This window comes from Protopterus annectens, chromosome 4.part1 (genome assembly GCF_019279795.1).
Source record: "Protopterus annectens isolate FY-2018-M chromosome 4.part1, PAN1.0, whole genome shotgun sequence".
NCBI lineage: Eukaryota > Metazoa > Chordata > Ceratodontiformes > Protopteridae > Protopterus > Protopterus annectens.
The window spans coordinates 546,281,362-546,290,712 of NC_056734.1; the positions used below are offsets into that span (position 1 = coordinate 546,281,362).

At 38.3% G+C, this 9,351-nt stretch overlaps 1 protein-coding gene across 1 annotated transcript in view; it reads left to right on the forward strand.

Moving 5' to 3' along the window:
- LOC122801247 (serine/threonine-protein phosphatase 2A regulatory subunit B'' subunit alpha-like) overlaps positions 1-9,351 on the forward strand; it is a 139,279-nt gene that overhangs the window by 48,791 nt on the left and 81,137 nt on the right. The window lies entirely within an intron of this gene.

Consider the following 9,351-nt stretch of genomic DNA (forward strand, 5'->3'; position numbering starts at 1 on the left):
ATGAACAGATATTGCTGAGATTTTTTTTCTTTAGTTTATTAGATGAGAAAAAAAAATTAAAGTTAATTAAATAAATTAGATAACATGGTGGTTTTGACCTGATGCGTCAAAAAATAATATATATGGAGCTGTGTGTACCCCATATTTAATGTGGGAATGAGTTGACTTAATTTTTCATTGTTTGTCACTTTTCAGCATGCCTAAGTAATTTTCTGTGGTGCACCTGCTTGTATTAGAACCAGTAGCCTTCTAATAATGGTCTAACTTTCATATGCCACCACCATTTATGTGAGCATTTCAGCTGCATAATAAAGTACTTCCATAACAAAAAATATATATATTTTAATGAACTACAGCCTGCTTCACACCATTGCAAAAATACTTAAAGTTAGAGTGGACAATTTGTTAGTTATGCGACTAATGTGTGTGTGTGTGTGTGTGTGTGTGTGTGTGTGTGTGTGTGTATATATATATATATATATATATATATATAAGTTTGTTTCTTTTGGCTTTTCCCAGTTAGGGGTCGCCACAGCGGAACTCCAGTCCGCTAATGATTGGCAGTAGAGTTTTACATGCTGGCTTGCCGGGCCTAACACACAACCTTCAATGAAGGAACACCCTTTCATGCATGTTGCCATACAGAAGACGCTCTAACTGAGAATCAAACGGGCAACGTCTAACTGTGAGGCGACAACGCTACAGCAGCACCACCACCAATACCTCCTGCCCATAGAAAGTAATTCAGAATGTAAACACTAATTATCTTAAAATCTTAGAGAAATCCAGTTACAAAACGGAAAGACCTGATCTACTTAAGAAGAGAAAATCAAAAAAATGAAAGAACCAAGTGCTTTGGTCAAAACAGACACATCTCTAGTTTGTGGAATGCTCAGCTGATACAGTCTGAGAAATATGTTGTTTGTGTTTTATATCAGATTTTGTTGAATTGTCATATTAATGAAAAGGAATGTGAGTACTGTTTATTACAGCTTTCAGTGTGACCATTAATATATGGTATACCACCAATACATAGACAGCTATAAGCCACCATTACCTCTGCTACCTTCAGGACATGCTTATTAAAAGAAACATCTTTTTTTTTTCATAAAATCAAAACTGAAATATTTGTTACAAGAAATAGATGCTTATATTACAGACATTCAATATTTAATTTGTTTATTTTTAGAAATGAGGTAAGAAATGGGTGAAATCTTTAACTCGTTTGGCCTTTCACCTCTGTATGCATTCATTTTTCATAAATTACTTTTGGAAGCTGTACCATTGTAGCTAGCTAAGTATATATCATATACCACAGGGAGCTTTCCAGCATTAGTAGCTTTAACAGAAAAAAAAAGTACTGAGCCTCAACATTTTTCCCTTTCAAAATAATGTTTTTCAGCAAATAAAAAAAACACCAATGTGTCATTTGTGATCCTGTGTTATATGAATAGTTTTGTTGCACAGTAAGATTCTGCGGTTATGTTTGTTACTTAATCTAGGTTTGGGTCTATTATAACATTCTATAAATGCTTTATTGATGACATATTTAATTTGGCATAAAACAGAAGAATACTTAATTGTAATTTCAGATATTTATGAACAATAATATTGATTTGCAATTTAATCTTCAACACAATAATATAAATATTCCACTTTTGGACATTATAATTTATCATAGATCTAGTAAGCCTGAATCTTATATTTATAAAAAGGGAGAAAATGAAATGGATAATTACTCTGTTCTGCTTGTTACTGTTCACCAGTATTATGTCAAAGGTAGTCATATATCTCAGCCTGTTGCAAGAAATCTGGACAAAGCCATATATAATTGGGGAACAAAGGCTCCAAAATAGGGACAATTTTTAAAAATTGCTCTTTCAAACTTAAAAAATTGATAGAGTAACAGGTTTTGCATTAGCATGATTTTTTTTATGCTGGATGTGAAGTCTAAAACAAAAATGTCTGTCATTATTTCCTAACTTCAGCCTTCAGTTATTTGCCAGAAAACATAATTTTTGGAGAAACAAACCAAAAATGTAAGGCAAAAATCTGGACAACTGAGAGGTATGAAAGTAGTATACCTAAAATCTAGCTCCAGCGACATGTATTATAAATACCACAGGAAACTAGTTAGCAGGTTTAATAAAACAGATATTACACACAAAACACATATGATGATGTAGACAAAAGATGCTGTAACAGATGTGAGTCAGAAAGAACTCAGAGTTGTAACAGTTATACACCTAAGAGGGGACTGAAGCTGTTCTTGTGGTATTCGACTCACAATAGATTCTTCATGAGGCCGGAATGATTTAAATCAGATTTTGGGCAATATTAATAAGAAATGAGATTATACATAGAATTATCAGTGAGGTTTTATCTATATTATATAAAAGAAATAGAACAATTGGTGACATTTTTGAATATGAAAATAATGCAGCTGTTAAAGTTATAGTCACTTATGTTTGTGATCACTGTTATGTTAGTTTATGTATAAAATACGATAAAATGTTCACAGTCCTAGAACAAAACTGATACATAATTCTAAGATATGTTTAATTATTAATAAGTTCTCTAAGCATATTCAGTTCATTTGTGTGTTGATGTGGCTGCTTTTATACAGGAAAAGAATCAGGGAGTGTGTGTGTGTGTGCGTGTGTGTGTGTGTGTGCGTGTGTGCGTGTGTGTGTCTGTGTGTGCGTGTGTCTGTGTGCGTGTGTGTGTGTGTGTGTGTGTCTGTGTGTGTGTGTGTCTGTGTGTCTGTGTGTGTGTGTGTCTGTGTGTGTCTGTGTGTGTGTCTGTGTGTGTGTGTGTGTGTGTGTGTGTGTGTGTCTGTGTGTGTGTCTGTGTGTGTGTGTGTGTGTGTGTGTGTCTGTGTGTGTGTGTGTCTGTGTGTGTGTCTGTGTGTGTCTGTGTGTGTGTGTGTGTGTGTGTGTGTCTGTGTGTGTGTGTGTGTCTGTGTGCATGTGTGTGTCTGTGTGTGTGTCTGTGTGTGTCTGTGTGTGTGTGTGTGTGTGTGTGTCTGTGTGTGTGTGTGTGTGTGTGTGTCTGTGTGTGTGTGTGTGTGTGTGTGTGTGTGTGTGTGTGTGTGTGTGTGTGTGTGTGTGTGTGTGTGTGTGTGTGTGTGTGTGTGTGTGTGTGTGTGTGTGTGTGTGTGTGTGTGTGTGTGTGTGTGTGTGTGTGTGTGTGTACCACCCTAATGTCGAATGTGAAACACAAACAAAATAAATTCCATAATACACAGTAGTAAAACAAAATTGAAAGCAATAATATCAACAGAGGAAAACTATTTCCTCTCCCAATATGAAAAATAAAATCCCCTGTAATTAAGGTGTGGGGTTAGGGTTGAGGAAAGGGGCAGCATTACAGTTAGGGTTAGCACCCATTACTAATGAGGGCAGAGGGGCTCTGCCCCCTGCACCACCTTAGTAATGAGTGATAACGCTAATCCTAACACCTAACAGGAATTTAGTTGCAATGATGATGCATTACAACAACCCAATGTACAGGGCTGGCCTTAGGTGAAATGATGCCCTGGGCAGAAGGCACCATGGCACCCCCACTGCCTATTGTTTCATCTCCTTGCTTGCATCCACCAGTGTTCCCCCATCTCATGTTCCCCACACCATACACATTACCTTTTCCTTCCTTTTCTCCAATTTTGTCTTACTCATCAACTGTATGAAAAAACACATCTTTCTGTATGATCTGAAGTGCATTTTAAAGTTTTTTTTTATACAACTTTTCACCCAATGGTGGCCTAAAGAAACACAATTAAGGATATACATTTAGTGTTGCTGTTCACCTTTACTTTTCCTTGCATCCTCTCAACACATCTTACCTGGCCAAGGGAGCACAGTAACAACCGTGTTGAAAATAACTCATTCAAGCTGGGGGTCTGGGGTCAACACATCCTCAGAAGCCATAGGATTGTAAATGATTTCAGGTGAATTTTAGAAGATTTACCAAATGTTTGATCCAGTGGTGGCCTGAACAAAAATCATGAGTAAGAAAAGAATTTCAGTTTTAGTTTTTCTTTCAATGAAGACATAAGTTGGCTTAATGTTCAAAGATGACAAAATAGTAGCTCCCAATAAACTAAAAAGTCAAAATATAATCCTATTTGGGAATACCCCCCCCCCCAAAAAAAAAAGACAGTCACGGTCTGTGCATCCCTGTGGTGTCAAATTGGAATGAAAGCAGAGATACAAATATAGTCATGCTCTTTTAAGTGGGTGCTGTCTTGCATCTAAATAGTATACCTCCTCACCCCATGCCTCAAAGGCAGCTACCTGTCTTTCGCCTGATGTGTAATGTATTCCAACATATTGCTCCTACACCAGCTACAGTAACCTTCTTTGCACACTTCCAAAGTCTGTAAGAAAAGTAATGAAACAAGGATCACATTGTCCCCAGCCATGATACAAACTACAATGACCTCCTGTGCACAAATCTGAAGTTTAATTTTTAATTAAATTTAAAGTAGTACTGGCCATACCATACCACCCCCAGCCCCCCACACAAGCTACAACAACTTTCTGTACAGGGCTGGTTTTAGAATGGGAGCATTTGAGGGCAGAAGCCACCACTAAGTCCATTTATACAGTCTGGGGTGGGAGGACACCTTAAATTGTAGAAGCTCTAAGTGTCTGAATGCTCTGTGATGTATTTTGTACCTTAGTTTTGAAAGTTAATTACTTATTAACTGCATTTTATTTACTGCTACCCAAAAGAGTTATGTTTGTGCCCAGTATTACTGTGTGCATGCACCGATTAAAATTATTGATATTTTTCAAACACACACTGCACATCCACTTTCTGGGGAAAATGGAGGAATGCAAACTCACCTGCTTCATATTTTTGAGATGCCGAAGGAAATCAGAGTACATATAGTGGATATAAAAAGTGTACACACCCCTGTTAAAATGCCATTTTTTTGTGATATAAAAAGTGAGACCACAGTAAAGCATTTCAAAACTTTTCCCACCTTCAATGTGACCTATAACCTGTACAATTCAATTAAAAAGCAAACAAATCTGCTAGGGGGTAACTATAAAAAATAAAAAATGTACAATAAGCTGGTTGTATAAGTGTGCACACCTTTAAACTTATACTTTGTTGAAGCACCTTTTGATTTAATTACAGCATTCAGTCTTCTTGGGTACACACCTGCCATCAATTAAGGAGACTCTGATTAACCCCAAATAAAGTTCAGCTGTCCTAGTAGGATTTTCCTGACATTTACTCAATTGCCTGCTGCAGTAAAAGCTGTGGTTCACAGAGAGCTTACAAAACATCAAAGAGATCTCATTGCTGAAAGGTATCAGTCAGTAGAAGGGTACAAAAAAATTTCCACAGCATTCCACAGCATTGGATATACCATGGAATATAATGAGGACAGTCATCAAAAAGTGGATAAAATATGGGACAACAGTGACGTTGCAAAGAACTGAACATCCCTCCAAAACTGATGAAAAGACAAGATGAAAACTGGTCAGAGAGACTGCCAAGAGACCTACAGGGGAATTTCTGGCAAGTATTGGTTGTGTACTACATTTGACAGCAATCTCCTGTATTATCCATATGTCTGGCCTATGGGATAGGTTTGCAAGGGAAGCCTTTTCTTACACAGAAAAAAACCCAGGCCCAGCTAAAATTTGCAAAACTATATATTAAGTCTCCCAAAAGCATGTGGAAAATTGTGTTATGGTCTGATGAGACTAAGATTGAACTTTTGGTCGTAATTCCAAAAGGTATGTTTGGCTCAAAAACACTTTGCATCACCAAAAGAATGCCATCCCCACGGTGAAGCATGGTGGTGGCAGTATCATGCTTTGGGGTTGCTTTTCTTCAGCTGGAACTGGTGTTTTAGTCAAGGTGGAGGGAATTATGAACAGTTCCAAGTACCAGTCATTTTTGGCCCAAAACCTTCAGGCGTCTGCTAGAAAGCTGAAGATGAAGAGGAATTTCACCTTTCAACATGACAATGACCCCAAGCATACATCCAAATCAACAAAAGAATGGCTTCATCAGAAGAAAATTACAGTTTTGGAATGGCCCAGCCAGAGCCCAGACCTAAATCTAATAGAAAATCTGTGGGGCTGTGCACAAGAGATACCCTTGCAATCTGACAGATTTGGAGCACTTTTGCAATGAAAAGTGGGCAAATATTGCCAGATCAAGATGTGCCATGTTGATAGACTTCTACCCAAGAAGACTGAATGCTGTAATTAAATCAAAAGGTGCTCCAACAAAGTATTAGTTTAAGGGTGTACACACTTATGCAACCAGCTTATTGTATGTTTTCTATTTTTTATATTTTTCCCCTAACCTTATGCAACCAGCTTATTGTATGTTTTCTATTTTTTATATTTTTCCCCTAACCGATTTGTTTTTGCTTTTCAATTGAATTGTACAGGTTATAGGTCACATTAAAGGTGGGAAAAGTTTTGAAATGATTTATTGTAGTCTCATTTTTTATATCACAAAAACCTGGCATATTAAAAGGGGTGTGTAAACTTTTATATCCACTGTAGCGACACACACACACACACACACACACACACACACACACAGATAGGAAGGGCATGCAAAGATACTTGTTTGTGATGGTTAGTGAATGAAAGTATGGCAAACTTGTTTCACTTAGAAACACTACAACCACTTCCCCACACACACACACACACACACACATAGTAATACTAGATTTACACTGCTTTCTGTGTACTTAAGCATGTTGAAAAAGAGTATTTGTGCTGTTTATTTATTTATTAACCTGTAGAAAATCCAAGCCTCATTAGGAAAGAAACACCAACTGAAAGTGATCCACATACAAGAAATTGCAATATTTAAAAATACAAAAACACATTAACATGCATTTTGTTTCTGTCCCTTTTCCCAGTAGAAATACACACTGTCAGAGTTAAAAGATTACAGTAAAAATAAAAAAAATCCCCATAATAAAAATGTACATACACCTTAATCAGACTTGGCAACATATCTCAGAAAGAACTCTATTAGCCATGATCTTTTTGGATGGCATCCATTCTCTTGACTGACCCCACCACAGGTAGCTGGTCCCCTAAGCTCTAAAACATGACCACAAAACAACATCTACCACTCTAAGACCTGAATGGCCAGTTCCCAAGTAACAAACTCACCAGCCAGCCTAATAACCTAAACCAAGCAAAATGTAATGCAAAGAATGCATAAACAATACAACTAACTATCCTTAATGACCTAAGACCATACTGAAAGTAAACAATGAAAGAAGCAAAATGATCCCTCTCTTCCAAAAAGCATTGTAAAAATAACAGTGAAAAACAGTTTAAAAAGTTACCAAAATACCCTCAATAAAATACCACCAAATAATCTAACTTAAATTAATCTTAAATCCATTCACAAAACTTACCTGGTACTGCTGCTAGTGCTCTACCACAAAGGAAGTACTTATCTGCAAGCCTATTACTTTATGAAATTGTATGAAAATTACAGAAATTGGTGTGTGTAATATGTAGGGGCCTGTGATAGAGTGCTCTTGCAATGTAGTGCAGGGAATCACCATGAATTTTTTGTCAGAGGTGTGTGCGTGTTTGTATGTGTGTGTGCGTGTTTGTATATGTGTGTGTGTGTGTGTGTGTGTGTGTGTGTGTGTGTGTCCATCCGTATATATGTTTAAGTATGTGAAATTTGATGTATGCCACATTTCATCTACAAAAAAGTATCACAATTGACCTAAAACATCGTCATCAACCCCCTTTTCCCCCATTTCCTAAATGGGGTCAGGGTGTCGTGTTAACTGTTGCCATCTTTTTCAATCCCATGCCACATTCCTGCCTTCTTCGACACTTATACCTGACTGTCGCAGGACTTCTCTCACACAACCCATCCTCCTCTTTGCTGGACACCCTCAGTTCTTCTTACATTTTTACTGCTTGTCCCAAATCTTCTTCAGCAGATTACCTTCTGCTTTTCTGCACATGTGCCAAAACCACGTGTTCTCCTTTGCTCTTTTCTGCAGTTGGAGTTACTTAGGCTTCTGCTCATATGTTCTTATTTCTTCATCTATCCCACAGTGTACATCCTAACACCCATCTCAGGCACTTCATTTCCATCACCTCTAGCTTCATCATCTGCTCTGCCTTCACTGCCCAGATTTCTGTACCATACAGTAGTACTGGTTGCACCACTGCTTTGTACACCTTACTTTTCAGCTTCTTTGGCATTCTTCTGTCATACACTATACCTGACACTCTGTGCCAGTTGGCTGCAGCCCCACTGATTCTAGCTTTCACCTCTTCATTCAGACTTCCCATCCCCTCAACTGCATTTCCCAGTTACTTGATGCTATTAACCTGTTCCACTGTCTTCCCTTCTATTTCACTTCTGAGCTTCTTCTGATTTCTCCAATTTGCTGTCATTACCACTGTCTTATCTGTACTTAGTTTCATCCCATTTGCTTTTAGTTTTGCATTCTATTCCACTATCCTTTGCTGAAGTTCTTGCTCAGATTCTGCCTGTACTGCCACATCATCTGCATACAACTTAATTGATCTGTCCCCTCCAACCGGTTTGCTAATGTAGTCCTTCACCACTATGAACAGCAGTGGGCTCAGAGCTGAACCCTGATGTACACCACACCCATTGGGAACCCCTCTGTGAGGCTGAACACTGCTCGTACTTGAGTCATTGGATCCTTGTACTAATTCTACCAGTGTTTCTGGCACGTCAAACTACCACAGTATTGCCCAAATCAGCTTTCTTGGGACCTTGTCATATGCCTTTTCCAAGTCTAGGATTGCCCAGTTGATCTCTTTCTGAATCTCTAGCTTCTTCTCAGCTGTGTGTCTCACTGCAAACATTGGGTCTGTTGTGCTGCATCCTAATCTGAATGTGAACTGCTCATCTGCCATCTTACTTTGTACTACTGTGCGTATCTCTTTATCACCCTGACTAGCACTTTAATGCACTGTGACAAGAGTTTGATGTCTCTGTACTGCCACATTTGTGGATGTCCCCTTTGTTCTTGTACACTGGCAGTAATGTGCTTCTTCTCCAGTCATCTGGGATACTCCTTTCTCTCCATACTGCTGTGACTGCCTCAGGAGCCATTTCTCCCCTATGTCATCCAGCATATTTATCACATCTGCTGTGACCTCATCTGATCCTGCTGCTTCCCCATCTGTTATGAAGGGTATCTGGACTATCTTCTTTATCTTTCTGTCTTTGCCTTGCAACCTGATATAGCTTTTTTGTGCCATCTACTGAGTCACTTTCCAGAAGCTGGTAGAGTGCCTCTAATGCCTGTTCTTTGCTATAGCAACTCCTTTCTTAGCTTCTTTGTTAGCC